Below are 18,209 nucleotides of genomic sequence, written 5' to 3' on the forward strand. Positions count from 1 at the left end.
CTCCCTCTGAGATGTGTTTCCTAAACGAAAATGGTCTTGTTTGAATTATTCTCATGCGTTTTCAATGCTGTGCATCATTAGGGAGTCAACCATTATCCGTTGCATACTCAGGTTTTTCCCTAACCCTTGGGCAGGCAGGCATTCAGAGCCATTCTCTGAACAAAGGAGACTAGAAGAAGAAAACCCAATAAAAACTATCAAAACCAGAGGACCCCAATCAATACTGCAAGAAACAGACACGGTCTTGGAATTTCTACGCTGCCCGTAGGCTTACAAGTGCCTCCGGTCCTTTTTTTTTCTCTGTCTCCCCCCTGCTGCCTCTTCCTTCCAAAAAATCCCAAAAATAAGTTATACATATGTCATATCTAACTACTTCTTTCCACACATGAAGGAATTAGTTATACAGTTATAATTCAATCTTATCTTCATCTAAACAAACTAGACCACTTGGCTTGATCTCCACACAGGGATGATCACTTGCCATTTATTCCTAATTAGACCACTCTTAACTACTTACCCTTATTGAAATTAATACAAATTTAACAACTAAGTCTTCCTCCAATCTCATTAGCCATTATGACAACATGTGACCACCACCCCATCACATTGCTGGCTAGGTCTAGATGCTCCTGCATCAGACTCTCACACTTGAAAACATTCATGGTCTCTTGATCATGTGATTTCAAAAAGGAAAGAAAAAAAAGTTCCTCCTGTATCCCAACTTTGTCCTGGAGTTGTCCATATGCTCTGCTCCTCTGTTTAGGTTGCATGTTAGTTGCTTCCTGCTTCATCTTCCTTCCCTGGTCACAATAGTTTGGAGCTGAGGAAACCATAATAAGTTTGCCATCATGTTCAATTTCATAACCTTCCTCTTTAACTTCATGAGATTCTGACCACCAGCTCAAGATTGTTTTGTTGGAAAAACCTTTTGGTCACACATCTCCCAAAAGATAAACCAACATCTCGTTTACTGGGTCCACCCCCTTTATAGGGTTGCAGATCACTCCAAAGTATTTCACACATCAGACCCTCTTTAGGTGGCTCTCGGATTCGAACAATTTCTTTGATATCATCCAGTCTTATACCATCAACACTAAAAAGACTACCATGAACAACAAAAATCTTGTCATTGAGGATATGAGCCAAAGGCAAGCAACAAAACACTTTAGCGAAAAGATCAACCATGCTTTCACTGTACTTGGACTTGACTTCGCCCTCAAAACTATAAATCTTGTTCATACTCCTGCTTTCATGATTTCCTCTTGCAAGATAGAGTTCAGTTGGACACATATACTTGAATGCGAATAGCACAAGTATGACTTCAACTGAAAATGATCCTCGATCAACAAAATCACCATTAAAAAGATAAGGATTGTCCTCCGAAGGAAGCCCACTAATCTCAAAGATGTTCAAAAGGTCATAATACTGACCATGGATGTCACCACAAACAGTGAATTACTTTCCATTCGGAATATTGATGTCAACCAGCGATGGCATCACCTCCAGAAAATCCTTTACTTGCAATAATATTTGAAATGCATACCTTCTATGTATATTTTTCTGATTCTTGAAGTCATCCATCATTTTCTTTATAAATTCCAATGTTACATTTTCTCCTTCTATTCTATGTTGGTGTTCTACCTTTATTGAATGAAAATCAATGGAATCAACAACAGAATGATTCTCAAGATCATTCACTGAGGTGGCCTCAATAAATCTAATTTTTTTTACTGTTGTTTCGGTCTCTTCAAGCTTTTTGGTGGCATCAGGATCATTTGGACAAATTCTCTTAACCTGCTGAAAATCTTTTAGTACTTGACTGATCACCTTTTCTAATGCTGCCAGCCTTTGCCTTCTGGTCTGCTTCAACATTAGTTCCCTTATGTTCTCAATCTTTGTTTCTAATAGATATTCTTGCTGGTCTTCTTCATTAATTCTGCCTTCCTGCTTTAGCTGGTTGCTGCTGTCCAGCTGCATCTTCATATGTTTCACACATTCAGACTGTGTGTCTCCTTTCAACAATATTTCAACTTGTTGTTCTGGACTTTCTTCTTTCATCAAAAATTTAGTGTGTTGATTTAACTCCTTCAAAGAGTTTTCAAGCTTTTTCTTCGCATCATCTATTCTAATAACGCTTCCTTGCCCTGGTTCACAGTTGTGAACTTCTTCCTCTGTCTCTGCTTCCTTTACTGCTTGCAATCTTTTCATACTCAAATGCAGCCCTTCCACGTTGAAGCTCTTGCCTCAAGCTCTCTACTTCTGTATGCATAGCAGGAATCTGCTGAACTTCTGCGTGGGCTCGCTACAATTCTTGATTTAGCTGTTGCACTTGCTCATTTAAATATTGTCTAGCTGATTGAAGACTCTGCACATCAAAACGAGCTTGTTGCAACTCTGCCTTGATAGATTCACTAGCCCAGAGATCTGCCTCCATATTTGAAATTTTGTCCAAAAAACTTCTAATTTGTTGATCCTTATCATTCTGCATAGCTGCAATATGCGAATGCAATCGCTCCAGTTCATGTTGAGACATAACAAGATCTTGTCTCAAAGCTCCATGTGTTGCAGCTAACCTTTGATTTCCCGTTGCAGGCCTTTGCATCTCCATACTTTGTGTTGTAAGCTTATGTTCCAACACTTCTGGCAGTGGTAACAGATCTAAGGGATGATGACTGCAGGAGGTCCCATGGCTGGACCATATATCTCAGGCCCCATGCCTAGGCGTTGAAGGGTGTCTAGCAAAAGGGGGTGGTATGCAACCTCTACCCCATCTCTTTGTCTCTACAAATTCCTCTCCCAGTCGATTGTGACAAGGACTGAGGAAGAAATGTGGAAGATATCTTGCAGTCTTCATCAGGTACTGGTGCTTTTAGCCATTTCTCCAGTAACTCTAGCTCCTTCTCCCATACATTAGCTTCTTGATGAGAGCTTCTTTCTTCTTCTCCTTGATCCTGTTGTTGACTTCTTGTCATTGTCAACTCTTCTTCCTTTTTTTCGCCTTTTGCTAGGTGAATTTCTGCTTCATGTCTTCTTCCTTGAGGTATCTTTTTCAAGTTAATCAACTCAACGCCTCCCATGGTTGACTCAATCATGCCTATCGTCATGACAACATGATGATCTTTTACTATGTTTTCAGAAATCACAGTCTCTTCTTCATGAACTTCCTTGACAATCTTCATTGGTTGTCCTTTTTCACCTTTGTATGTTTCTTTCACTAATATTTTTGAGCTCTCGTCTTCTATGCAGTTTTCTCTTCCAGGACTGTCAACTACACTCCATGTGGGTGACACTGAATCTCTTGAAAACAATGTTGAGGAGCCATTGGGTGGAGAGGAACAATAGCTAAGACCACATGCTTCCTGCCAAGAAATGTCTCTACCAACTATGGGCAACCCTGTTATTGATACATTAGCCAGCTCAATGGAATAAACATGTCCTAATGTGATAGGGTGATTTTTGTTTCCCAAAGTTAAATTTTCCAAATTTCGAGTTTCTTTTAAGGCTGTAAGATTACCTCTATCATCATGAAGACAAGATGTCGGCAACTTAACCCTTCCTTCAATTGATTTTATGTCCCCACCTGCCAACTTCTCAAGGGAACCAGCTTGATGTGCATCCCAAACCAGAGAAGTAGAACAGGGTTGATCACTACATTTGATGGCATTTCTGCCAGGTTTCCATTGACCAACAAATGAAATATTAAACGATGATTTGTCTTCCCCTGCCTGTCGAACTAATACTTCCACGTCATTTAAACCCTCTTTGATCTTTTCTGTCTCTCACAGGCTACTCTTGGAAAGTTGCACATCCTGTACAAATATTTTTTAGATGTTACATCATGAATTAGCGAATTCTTTTCTACTAATAAAACACTCTTCCTGATGCTCATATGGCCTTCTTACATACTTGAACTTCCTTGAGGGGTAACATTGTAGCCAAGATTTCTGACAACGGTGTATGCAATGTTGGAAGCTTATGTGTAACATCAATTACTTTATTTGCATCTTTCCCCATAAGTTGTGTTTCCGTGGTTCCATCAGTTTTACCTTCTGTCACCAGTTCAACCTGTTTCTCTGAATTTCCTTCTAGTCTTCCTGTCAACATTTCAGTATATCTCCTTGAGCTCCTTCTAGTCTTCCTGTCAACATTTCAGGATATCTCCTTGAGCTTTCCTCAAGGTTTCCTGTTAACATTTCAGTATGTTGATGCAAGTTCTCTTCTGAACTTTTGAGACCCTCATACAATCTCACCTCTTCCTCATCATCATCCAGAGATATTCCTTCCTCTGGCTTGCAGATAACTTCATCTGCTTCTCCTGCTTCTTCAAGCATTTTCCTCTGAACAATTTTGCCTGTGGCATCTTCAATTCTTATCCTTGACTCAAAGAATTTGAGTTCCTTTGTCCATAAGGCAATCTCCTTTTGCTTCCACCTCATCTGTAATGAGTGCCAAATCACCCTCTTTCCTTTTAGTGGAAAGGTCCATCCTCTTTTCTGGTCTTCTAGGTCTTGTAGTAGCTCTGTCAATATCTCCAATCTTGCTTTCATGTCAACAACTTGCTTGTCAAGCTCCTCTTGACTCATCCTCTTCATGCCTTTTGTCTTGGCATCCTTCCCTCTATAGTGGCTTTCTTGAGAACCTCTGCAATGACCTTCCATCACCTTTGTCTTCATCTTCTCTTCTTGAGCTCCTCTCTCCACTATAACAAGCCTCCGCAATAGCAAGTCCCCCTCACTGCAATCTTACCTCACTAAGCTCTCCACGCTCAGTCTTTTGGTAAGCATGGTCCTCTATCTAGAACATTCTCTTGAGCAACATCTTTACTCCTCCTCCTAAGCTTCTGGAAGCTCTCACTCTCCCTGAGAACACTTCAGTTGTCCTCTCTATCCAATCTCTTGTTCGATTCTTCAGGTTTACTGACACTTCAGAGTGCTTTCTTTGCTCTGCTTTTCCCTTTGCCTGCTACTGAAAACCTTCAATCATAGTTTATCAACTCAGTTAAAACAAATATCATCATATATATTTTTTTATGATCCCTGTAGGATCATGTCCATTTGCATTTTGCATGGACTGTCTCAAATTATTTTCTTTCTACAAATTCTTTATTTGAGAGTAAAACTCTTCTCCTCTCTGTTCTGCTATGTGTTCGGATTTAAAATCTCCCTTGAGAATGAAATTCTCAGCTCTCTCTGCTATCTTTCATCTCTGTTATCTTTGATCTCTATTGTCCTTGGCCATTTTCCCTCTGCAACTTTTCCTTGGGAGTATTAATCACATCCCATCTTTGTTATCTTACCTCCTCCTTGCTATTGTTAGCTTCTGTCCTTTTCCAAGACCTGCTTCTCCCTATGAAACCTTTGAACCCTTGCACACAAAACACGCTTGTTTTGTCTTTTTTTCCTGTTAGTCTTTCTCATTACTAGATTTGTCACCTTGGCTGGTCACACTCTTCTTTCTCAGCATGCAAAAACTCCTTTCCGCAGGAAATCTTTTCCTGCTCTGATACCAAAAATGATGCAACCTTAAGGCTGCATGACACTCATACCAATTTCCACCTTAAACTCCATCATGAGAGGCAGGATAGCCTGCATAACTAGTGCATGTTCCAACCACATTCCTTTGTAAACAATTGGACTACCGACAACCACAATTTCAAAATCTTTTGAATCAAAACCAGGGTATGTCCTAGAATCCTTTAAAAGATTTATACCATTTGTCTGGTAATTCAGTGGAATAATGTTTCTCCCATCAAACACAAATTCGATTTCAGTCTCAGTGAGAAAATAAGAAACACCGAGAAAAGATCCTACCAACTGTGCGTTCCTCCTCCATATTTCTTCCCTCGTCCTTCTATGGTTCTGAGCCCTTTTCTCAGGATTGAGAGTCTATCTTTTTTATAAGGTCTCTGTGCATGTTTTCTCCCTCTGAGATGTGTTTCCTAAACGAAAATGGTCCTGTTTGAATTATTCTCGTGCGTTTTCAATGTTGTGCATCGTTAGGGAGTCAGCCATAATCCGTTGCATACTCAGGTGTTCCCTAACCCCCTGGTAGGAATTTCAGTCGCAAAGCCATTCTCTGAACAGAGGAGACTAGAAAAAGAAAACCAATAGAAACTATCAAAACCAGAGGACCCCAATCAATACTGCAAGAAACAGACACGGTCTTCTAATTTCTACACTGCTCGTAGGCTTACAAGTGCCTCGAGTCCTTTTTTTTTTCTTTGTCTCCCCCCTGCTGCCTCTTCCTTCCAGCAAATCCCAAAAAGAAGTTATACATATGTCATATCTAACTACTTCTTTCCACACATGAAGGAATTAGTTATACAGTTATAATTCAATCTTATCTTCATCTAAACAAACTAGACCACTTGGCTTGATCTCCACGCAGGGATGATCACTTGCCATTTATTCCTAATTAGACCACTCTTAACTACTTACCCTTATTGAAATTAATACAAATTTAACAACTAAGTCTTCCTCCAATCTTGCATTAGCCACAACATGTGACCACCCCGTCACATTGCTGGCCAGGTCTAGATGCTCCTGCATCAGCCGTGCTCAACAATCAATTTAGTTCTAGTGTAAAGACAAAAGTTTATAAATGTGATGTTTCAAAAGTATTTATTTTCATTTCATTTTTGAATTTAATTAAAAAATATTAAAATTAAAATTAAAATAAAATATATTAAAAATATTTTAATTATGAAATTAATTATGATTTTTTAGATATGTGTTATTAGTAAACTATGATATTAGCACAAACAAATTCTATTTACAAATTAAAAATATCTATAAGAAAATAGAAATACATCTCTATAGTTTAAATTTATATATAGTTGAACAGAATATTGATTTACAAAAAAGAATTATATATATATATATATATATATATATATATATATATATATATATATATATATATATAATATATAATATATATATATATAATAGTTAATATTTATAGTTGTTTGTTTTTGTTTGCCTTGTTAGCATGGCTGATGTTGCACCCCTGCTAGGCGAGGAGACACGCTAAAATACACTCAGCTTAAGGCTAGTGTGGCCCAAGCCGAGTGCAATCCCAAGAGGGAAGTTTATAACTTAAATGCCTCTAGATCCTAGTGTCTCAAGCCACAAGTCAAACTTGAAAAAACACAAATAACTTAACAAACAAACAAAAATATTTTAATATCTACCATATATATACTTACCAACAGTGATTACTACACTAGTTTTAACAAAATATTTTCACAGAACCGAAGTCTTCATGTTACACAAAATATTGTCACCATGACTATTTGCAGCCATAATGGGTCTATTGTCATTCATACTGTCCTCCTTAGCAAGTCTCAAACCTCAGCTCTTCATGTCAAGCTTTGAAAATGAGATAAAGTCCTTAAAAATCAATAAAGCTCTGGTTCTGCACTTTCTCTTACTGTTACCTGCGGTCCCGCACCGCTTGTTCATGTTACCTGCGACCTGCCCGCTCTGTCTCTAAAGGAGTGGGTGCGGACCCCTGTGAAAGTTAAAAAGGCCAAGTTTATTCTTAAAAACTCACTTGTGGTTAATTCTAGATGATTCTAGAAGGAATCTTGACGTGGATGGTTCGCTCCTAGGTGGTTCATGCATCCCAAAACTAAAGGAGCTAATCCCTTGATGAGAGGAGCTTATCCCTTTGAAGGAGGGCTTTATCCCTTTGAAGGTGGACCTAGTAACTTCCCTCCATTGCACTATAAATTAAAGCATTGGGCTAGTTGCTAGAGAGGTTAGAAGCTGAACATTTTTTAGGGTAAATGCTGTTGGAATTGAGACTTCCTAGTTAGCTTGAGAGGAGAGATTACATACCTTTTGGCTTCATGGGAAGAGAGTGAAACTTGTCAAAGTAGAGGAGATTCTTGCTGGACCCTGGGAGGAGCTTGTAAAAACATCAAGGCACTAAGGTTGTAAAGTTCTTCTTTGATTAAAGTTAATACAATCAGATTCATTTTTCTCAACAAATTGTCTTATGTGATTTGTTTCGTGAATTCCTTGATCATCATGATAAATATGCTTATTATATTGGTTTTTTCAGGTGCTATTTAATGTGTGTGCTTGTGTGTGTTTGCAAATTCTTCATAAGGGAGCTCATTTGGATCAACGGAGCGTGGCTTCCACAAACTTTCACTGGACCCAAGGTAGGCTAAAACACTTGTTTGCCTTTATCTATAAATTGCATATTTAGAGAAAGATAGAATTTGTTTGGTTTGCTTGTCGCTAGATATCATTAGATACTAGGGAGGTCGGTCTTGTCCGCAAGAACGACTTATCCGGCCGACAAAATGGCGACTCCGCTGGGGAACTTGAATTTTTGATTTTTCCTTTGCTTTTACTTTGACTTGAGAAACTGTGTCTTTGTTTCTGTTTTTGGCTTGATGTGTGTGGGATTGGGTAGGTTTAGTAGATCTTGAATTATTTTTTGTTTTTCATACTTTTGGGAGAGGACCGCACCCTCTGCTTGTAACACAGTGCGGACATATCCGCACTTTTGCTTTACACACAGAGCGGTACCGCACCTGGGTGAACCGGGGCCTGCGGACCCTGTCAAAATTTTGAAAAACTTAAGATTTTCTCTTTCAGTCAGCTTAGGATTTGTTTATGTGTTTTTAGCCTCTGCCCAGATCTGCACGTGACTTGTCAGGAACTTTTCTTAGGTTAATTCCATTGGCATTAGGGTTTTAGGTGAAATTCCTAGAAGTTTTGGTTGCTGGGCTTGATTTTCATTTTGGTCTTGTAGTAACTCAGAGCTTAGAAGCCTTAGAAACCTCAGATCACCTTGGTTTTTGCTGGCCTTCTTATGAGTCTGACCGTTTGCAAAATCTACCTTTGTTGAGGAATCCATCTTATTTTTCTCTTTGCGAAACTTCGAAAGGACTTGTGTTGAAAGTTTTGGATTTCATTTTTAGAAAAGAAAACAAAAATTGGTTGTTTTTTGACTGATTTGTGATTCTGGACAAATTAGTCCTTAGTTTGCTTATAGCTAAGTAAAACATCCTTGAAAAGAAATCTTGTAAGCTTTACTTCAATTAGCTTTTTAGAATTTATAGATCTCAAGATTAGATTTTTCCATAGTTTTGAGTGTTTTATAAAAAAAAAAAAAAAATCTCTTTTTGAAAAAGTTTGTTTTGTAGTATTTGAGTATTGAAAGAAAAGGGAAATTTTCGTGAACATAACTAGTTGTCTCTCGTTTTGAGTGTATTGGAAAAGACAAAAAGCTCTTCTTTTGATTTGATTTTTAGGAAAGATTTGTTTTTACAAGCATTTGCATTCTCAACTCTTCTCTAGCTAGAAATTCATTGAAGGGAAAAGATTGCTTATCATCTTAAGTGCATTTTTTAGTGATTTGGAGTCGAGCCTTCACACCATAAGTTTCATCTCCGCACCTTTTGACTTAAGAAAAACCAATAAAATAACGCTTAAAGTAAAATCTATTTAGTAATCTTTTTATTTCTAGTCTCTTTATCACCAACATAGCTTAGGCTAGTATCTTGGAGTAGGGAGTAATTAACTCTCCAAGATAGTAAAAGAAACAAGTAGCTGTATCTTGCGGTAGGAGATAAATTCCAATTGTTACATCTATGCTCTGGGAACACTCCTCTTAAAAGAAGCACGAGATCATATCTGAACCAGTGTGGAATCAATCCTTCATCATTGGGAACAATAGAAGATATTCACGTATAAAAACGGTAAACCTTGGATTGACCATTGTCGAGGCGCCTGGGGTCACTTGTGGTAAACTTTGGATTATGTCAAGGAGCCTTCAAGGGGATTGAGCTTGTTACTTTGCCCTTGCATGCGTATCGGATCGTAGACTGTTCCCCCAGGTATATTTGTTTCCGTTGGTAACCATAGTGACCATATTCTATAGGATTCTTTCATAAGGTGACGTGGAGAAGATCCCACTGTACCTGGAGCAGATGTCGCTAGACTCACTTGGATTTCTGGGGGTTCTCTTCACTCGAGACGGTTTAGTGGAGAAACTTGTGCCAGTCTATTCATTAAGCAGGTTGCCAGGGTAACTTTCCAACCGCCATTTCTGTATTGAATTCTGCGAAGTGGATTTCATCACCAACTAGTGTTTTCGGCACGGAAAGTTACTGTTTGTGTGGGTTTGATCTCCTAGATTCTTTAGGCATGTGATTCAAAATTGTTTGGTTCTTTAGAGGCTTTAGGTGGTTTTCATTGAGATTTTTCTTTGTTTGCGTGTGAAGTAGTTAAAATATTTAATCGTGGCTCAATTACCGAGGAAGTCCTGTAGACTTCGGCCAACCTCCTGAGTTTTCACACCGAGCCAACTTGAAGGGATTCGAGTCCTTGTAACTCCTAGTGACAGTAGAGTTGGGTCACCTAAAGAAGGAGAGTCTTCTTTAGTGGCACATCCTGATTATCAAGCTCTAGTAACATATTATAATCCACAATTTATTTCATTTTCCAAAGTTACTGGTAGTTTTTCGTCTACTAGTGATTTAGCTGAGGAACCTGAAATATCTGAACCTGAAACTGAATTTGCTGCTACTCCAACATCAGGATTTGCCTCTCCAACTTCCAGTGGTCCTGGTTCACCCAGGGTAGAAAGAGTAATCACCCAAAATCTTCCTTCTGGACTTATTGCTATTGAAGAACTTGTTACTCTGGAAGAAGGTATCCCTATCCCTGAAAATCAACCTGCTATAGAACTTAGGGAGCGTGAATCGATCTTTTACAGTCCACCTAGGAGGGATGCTTGGTATCTTTCATTGACCAATTTTTGGAAAACCCGGACTATGTTTTTCACCACCTCGCATTCATTTTCACCCAACACCTAGAGGTTATTATCCTCCGTTAAATATGTCAAGACAGTCGTCCATGTTTTCTCAATCTCCTGAAACCTTTTTATATGGCGGTCCTTCTGTTCCCTCTGGGTATTAGTCACTTACTGGTACTTTTTCGGGAGCATCTCCTCAACCTATTGAACAAGGTTATTAACTGGTAATAACGGAACTAAGCCGTTGAGTGTAGAAGATATTCTTATGATGTCAGGTACTATTCCTAATTCGCAACCTCAAGGTGGCCAGTTACCGCCTGGGGGGCAGCCTCAAGGTTCTCAATTATCGCCTGGGGGGCACCTCAAGGTACCCAATTATCGCCTGGGGGCAACCTCAAGGACAATACATACCTACGGCAATACATTCCTCAAGGTCAACCCCAGACTCAGTATATACCTCAAGGTCAACCCCAGTATCAATATGTACCTCAAAGTCAACGCCAGTATCAGTACGTGCCTCAAGGTTATCAACCTCAAGGTCAGTACCCAACCCAAGGTTTCCAACCACCTTCCAGTCAATCATTTGTCCAAGGAGCTGGAATGTACCTTAAATTATCAACCCTACCCTCAACCTGGTTATGGTCCTCAATATTCTCAACCTGCTATAGGTCCGTACCCCGGAATGAACTTAGTGTGGGATCCATCTCAATCTCAACAGATCTTGCAACCGAATGTGCACTTGTCATCTCAATCTCGAAACCCTTGGTTTCTGGTTCAACCCAACAACCTGTCCAGTCTACTATTCAAACTTCTTCACCTTCTGTATTTTCTCAGCATGGGCCTAGTACGCCTCGTACTCCGCCTCAAACGACTGCTGCAACATCTGTTCAATCTACCCCACCTACTTCTGGAGTATCGACAGCTCTGGTTTCTACTGTTCCTGTATCAACTCCTGAAGCATCTTTACCTCAGTCTGGATCCACAATTCAGACTTCGGCTCAAATGCCTGTAGGACAACCTGGTCCAAGTACGGTTGTCACAAGTCAACCTCAATTTACTTATCAACCGTACCAGGGATAGTACCAATTCGATTCTACTATGCAATAGTCAGTCTATCAGTATCAACCGTACCCTGGATATACATATCAACAACCTCAACAACCCTAGTACAGTCCAGTTAATCCTGATTTTCCTGGGAGGATATAATATCCCAAATGCAATTCCAATTCCTAGTTATCTTGGATATCCTCCTCCTGGGGTGGGTCTCATGACCCAGGGTTTCAGGGACCCTAATCGTCAGTTACCATTCATTGCAACTTTGGACTTGCCTGACTTGTCGCGTCTTATGAACGATCCAATTAACTATCTTTTGTTTGGGCCCTAATGCCGAATAAGTACTAGTGATATTCCTAAGTTTGAAGGCAATCAGGAGAGGACCCGTCGAACCATGTGATGTGACTTATCACCTCTGGTGTCCGTCTAACTCCATTTCAGATGATTCAATCCATTTAAGGCTTTTCAATGCACTCTAATTGGTCGTGCGGCCAAGTGGTACATTGAGTTACCGCAAGCCACTTTTATAACTTCAGTCAATTAGCTACTTCGTTTTTAACTCATTTTCAGTTTCCAGTCAGATATAACAATGGCGCAGAATTATTAACTTCATTAAACAGTTAATGTCCACTTACATTTCAGATCATATTCATGAATGGAGACGTCGACGATGTTTAGTGAAAGTTTTTATTCCGGATCAGATCTTAGCTAAATGGTTTGTCAAATCTTTATTACCGAAAATCACTAAGGATGTAGCTAAGGCAGGAGTTGTTACTGAAGAGCAAGTAATTGCTCAAGCTCAGTACCTTGACTTAGTTTATACGCAGTCAGGTACGTTACACGAGAAAATCCCCGACCTTCCTAAACAAAATCAATAACTGCAGCTCCTTCAGGGTCTCATGCCGCTCATGGTATGATTGGTACGGTTAATACCAAAAGTAAGAAGAAATCTTCCAAGAATTATTATCCTACCATAACTTTACCAGATTCCCCAACAGAGATTCTTCTGTGGAAATTTCTGCGCCGATATTCATTTTGTAGATCATCTACGGCGAAATCAAAATCCGGCGGTAAAAAGAAAGGGAAGAAGAAAAATAAAACGGATAAAAATTCGAAAGAGAAACCAGAAAAAACGAAATCTACTGATGAAAAACGCAAACCTCGTTATCCTTGTCTCATTTGTGATGAAGAGCATTTTACAAGAGACTGCCCTCATCGCGCTGAGGTTGCGAAAATCGTCAAAGGTTCCCAAACGCCTGCTGTTTTGAAGGATCCTTTTCCTAGTCAAGACAGTAAGATGATAGGTTCTTCCTCAAATGCCTCAGAAGAACCCATAATGATGATGTCCCATGTTAGGATTGCGACTCGATCGCAAGATTATGGAAGTAAAAGTCCTGTTGGTGGTAAGGAAGCAGAATCTTCTAATTCGAACCCATCAACTTCAACTCCCGGTTCCGATCCACTACAGATCGAGAAACCTAACCTAGACTTAGTAATCAAACCGCCCGCCAAGGGTATACTTTGAAAGTCAGCTTTCAATCCACATGCAAGAGCGGCTCAGAACTATAACATTGTTGAAGATTTGGCTATTTCACCTTCAGCAATGTCAGCTTTGGAGGTGCTGCAATCATGTCCAGCACAACGTAAATTGCTATTGTCGGCTATAGGAGCTGTTGACATTCAGGACTCGAACCTTATAATTTTCGATCTAGAAAATAGTACACCTCGCTTACCTCATCAAATGGCTTCCAGATTCCAGTGTTAGTAAAAAACAGACCTTGTTATAGGACTGTGATTGATGAGGGAGCCTCAACATGTATTATGTCGATCTAGTGTTGGAGATCGCTTGGTTCTCCTACACTTAATCAATCCCCGACGATTCTAAAGGCCTTTGATGGCCGTGGGTTCCATCCTTTTGGCATTCTACAGGATTTACCTATAGGGGTAGAAGGCAAAACTGTTAATCTAGATGTGGAGGTGGTTGATGCCCCTCTAGATTACAACCTTCTCTTGGGTCGTAGTTGGTCTTACGCTATGACAGCTGTTGTTTCATCGGTCTTTCAGCTTATAAAGTTCCCTCATAATGGAAAGATTGTAACTATAGACCAGCTAACTTACTTTTCATCCGACCCAGCCTCTTCTGAAAGTATTCAGCATGTCGGCAAAACAACTATCCCGTATAAGGATGTTGGAGTAGGACTAGTTAAAGATTCTGGTTTACTAGGAACTTTTCCTTTTCCTCCTATCAACGCATCGTCTTCTACTACAACCATTCATATGATTTCATCAGACACTATTGTTTATGATGATCCTTGGATCGTACCTTCCGAATCTGAGATAGATTCATTTGGTGATGTTATGCCTTTGAGTCCATATGAAATTGCGTATCAGGCCGTGTAGTCGTTTTCCGACCCTTCTTCAATCGAAATTGACTTAATGAATGTGGTCCATGAAGAATCACTTTCAAATAAAACTCAGATTCAACAAAATTTTCCGAACTTGTTCACACTGATGAGAAAATTCGTGAAATCATGTGTGTTGATGATTTACCATGGGAAGATCTTCATCATAGATCTTCATTTTTACCTGAGATTGATCGCTTTGAAAATGATTTTTCATCTATTTTTACGACTAATTATGTCAAGGAACCTCAGAACCAATGAAAAATCTTGATTCTGAGTTAAATTTGGGAAATATTTCTCGAACTATTTCTATTGACATTTCGGTTAAGCTGGGAATTGTTGAAAACATTCATATAGGTGCCTCTTGTACGGAAAATGAAATTCAAACATATAAGGCCCTGTTTCAAGAATTCCACGACGTGTTTGCCTGGTCATATGAGGAAATGCCAGGAATTGACCCAGCAATTGTTGTTCATGAAATCAAAACTTACCCATATGCTAAACCCGTCCGAAACGTTTGCGTCAGATCTACCCGCGAAAAGCTTCTACCATTAAAGCAGAAGTTGAAAAATTACTTAAAGCAGGTTTCATTTATCCAATTCCGTTAACGGATTGGGTATCGAATATTGTTCCCGTGAACAAAAAGCAAGGTCAATAAGAATATGTATCAATTATAGGGATATTAATCGAGCCTATCCAAAAGACAATTACCCAACTCCCTATATCGATCAATCATTGATGATTGTGCCGACAGTGAAATATTCTCCTTCATGGATGGTTTTTCCGGATACAATCAAATCAATATTCTACCTGTTGATCAACCAAAAACGACTTTCATTTGTCAATGGGGGACATTTGCTTATTGCAAATTACCTTTTGGGCTCAAGAACGCCGGGGGAAATTTTTCAAAGAGCCATGTCTTACGCATTTCATGACATCAAGCACATTGTGCAACCCTATCTCGATGATTTACCTGCTCATTCATTACATCGAGCTGATCATCTCATCCATTTATGAGCAATCTTTATGAGGTGTAGGCATTATCGAATTAGGTTGAATCCACACAAGTGTGTTTTTATGTATAGAAACGGGTTGGTTACTGGGGTTCGTTGTTTCGAAAGCCAGCGTTCGCGTCGATCCCTCGAAGGTTGAAGCTATTGTCAAATTGTCTCCTCCTTCGAGTCTTCGCCAACTCCAAAGTTTGCAAGGAAAACAAACTTTTTACGTCAATTCATTCCTAACTATGCTGAGATCACAAAGGGTTTTACCCGGTTGTTGAAACATAATACTCCATTCTTGGGATGAGATAGCTGACAAATCTTTTGATGCACTAAAATAGGCATTGACCCATGCACCGTTATTGCATCCTCCCAACTACAACCATGACTACTTCCTATATCTCGCCGCCTCACATTCCACCATTGGAATGGTGTTAGTTCAGAAAGATGAATTTGGTAGTGAACATGTGATATATTACCTTAGTCGCACTTTAAATCCAACTGAGCTAAAGTATTCACATGTGGAGAAATTGGCATTAGCAGCTGTTCAAGCTGTCCAACGTTTTCGTCATTACATTTTACTACGCAAAACTACAGCAATTTATGATTGCAACCCTATGATCTATATTTTGACCAAACAATTTCTAGGGGGCAAGTACTCCAAAATGGATTGTGATCCTGCAGGAGTTCAACTTGGAATTTGAAAAGTCTAAGTCAAAGAAATCTTTAGTTTTTGTGGAGTTGATGTGTGACTTCCAGCGTGCTGACACGGAAAGTGTGGCGGAGGAGCCCATTGTGGACGAATCCTTGTTTCTAATCAGCACTTTAGATCCATGGTATGGGGATATCATAGTTTATCTCCAAACCCAATCCTTTCGGCCAGAAATTTCAAGATCAGAACGTCGGAAAATACGATTCCAGTCCCAACAATTCAAAATTATTGGAGATACACTTTATCGTCGTGGGGCGGGACTCTGTTTTTCGACGTTGTTCATGAGGAAGCTAAAAGGGTTCTAAATTACTGTCACTCTGGAGCATGTGGCGGTCATATGTCTGGGTTTGCCACAGCCCAAAAGATATTGCGCGCTGGCTATTTCTGGCCGTCTTTTTTAAAGATTGTATTAACGCGGTCCAAAAATCCACAACTGCCAAATTTTTGATCGAAAGATGTGCGTTCCACCTGCTACTCTCCACCCTATCATTGCCATCGGTCCTTTTGTGAAATGGGGTATCGATTTTATTACATGTAACCCTCACTCGGACGGGGGCATGTGTATATCATCCTTGCGGTAGATTATGTTACCAAGTGGGCCGAGGCGATGCCTACATTTGAGGCAGACAGCAAAACTGCTGCGATTTTCGTGTTCAATCATATAATTGCTAGGTTTGGTGTTCCACAAGTGATTATCACTAATCATGGGCGTCATTTTCGAAATATTATGATGACTGAACTTACAAACCAACTTGGCTTGCGTCACGATAGTTCAACTCCTTATTATCCACAGCCAATGGTCTGGTTGAAGCCATCAACAAAGTTCTAGTCATCATGGATCTGACGAATCATTGGATTCATAGGTCGAATTGGCATAACATGGTATTTTCAGCGCTTTGGGCATATCGAACCTCAGTAAAAACGTCAACTGGTTTCACTCCTTTCCAACTAGTTTATGGTCTGGAAGTTGTGTTACCCATTGAATGTGAAATCCCGTCATTGCAAATGGCCATCGAATTACTTCCAGCCACTTCCGAAGAGGAAAAATGTTTACAGTTGTACTTGGCTCAGCTAGATGAGAATCGACGTGATGCTGCATTAGCAATCGAAACTCATGCCAAACATATTAAAGTTCAGTATGATCGAAATGTTACCCCTCGTAATTTTTCGGAAGGAGACCTAGTCTTATTGTACGATCAAGCAAATGATAAATTAGGCGCGGAAAATTCGTACCCATGTGGCATGGTCCTTATGTTGTTAAGCGAAAGCTGGCAAAAGGGGCCTATGAATTGGTATACTTTAACGGGTCTCTTTAGGTAAACCCAGAAATGGTATTTACCTGAAGAGGTATTATGCTTAAATCTAGGTGTGGAGATTTTTAGTTAGGTTAGTTTTCTTTCTAGCTGGTGTGTTTTTAGATTAAAAAGTGTGCTTAGCTTAGAGAGTGTTTTTTGTCATTATTCCTGCTTATCTTGATTTTACTCTTGATATTGCAGATGTCGACGCCTCTCCAAACATACATTGGTTTTGCTGATGGTGCTTGTAATAATACACAGAACATTTTTCCACACTTGGGTTATCTATTCGCCCTCTGACGAGTTGGAATCTATGCATGGGGTAAGCCTCAGTCAAACAACGAAAAACATTGCTGAGTATAGTGCAGTGATTGAGTTATTATTTGAATCTATCTCATTTCGGATTCGGAGTTTGATAGTGAGGTTAGATTCTGAACTCGTTGTATTACAACTTAATAGAGTATATGCCATTAGAAATCCAGTGTTATTAAGATTATTTTTGAGAGTTCGTCTCTTGAACGTGAATTTGACTATATTGAATATTAGCATATTCCAAGATGTTCAAATACATTAGCAGATGCGATTGCTTCTCGAATGTTAAGTAGACATTTGCAATAATCATACAAGTAAATTTAAAAACATTCCATAACATGTTTTGCAAGATAAGCCGGTAATAGTGATATAGTATAGCATAGAAGTGTGTCAAATATACATCGTCTTCGATCATAGGTTGAAAAACACCTTATGATCGGAAAAATGATAGTACAAAAAGAAAAAAATGTCATATGTGTCTACAAAAGGCGATCATCCTATCACTGGTGATGACCACAATAAGAAACCACTGTACGGGCCACCCTACAAAGGAACCTCCTGAAAGGTCCTGGGACCCCAATCACATAGCGCTGTAGCCTAAGAGGAATGTCATCTATGTTGGTCTCTGGAATATCTGCTGTCAAACGCTCTAGATGACTCT

At 39.5% G+C, this 18,209-nt stretch overlaps 1 pseudogene; it reads right to left on the minus strand.

The window, feature by feature from the left end:
- Positions 1-539: 539 nt before the first annotated feature.
- Positions 540-1,977, minus strand: LOC149174875 (serine/threonine-protein phosphatase 5 pseudogene; annotated as a pseudogene).
- Positions 1,978-18,209: the final 16,232 nt, after the last annotated feature.

Source organism: Pinus tabuliformis, chromosome 4_1 (assembly GCF_031772625.1).
Source record: "Pinus tabuliformis cultivar Carrire ecotype Pingquan chromosome 4_1, CPIR1, whole genome shotgun sequence".
Lineage (NCBI taxonomy): Eukaryota > Viridiplantae > Streptophyta > Pinopsida > Pinales > Pinaceae > Pinus > Pinus tabuliformis.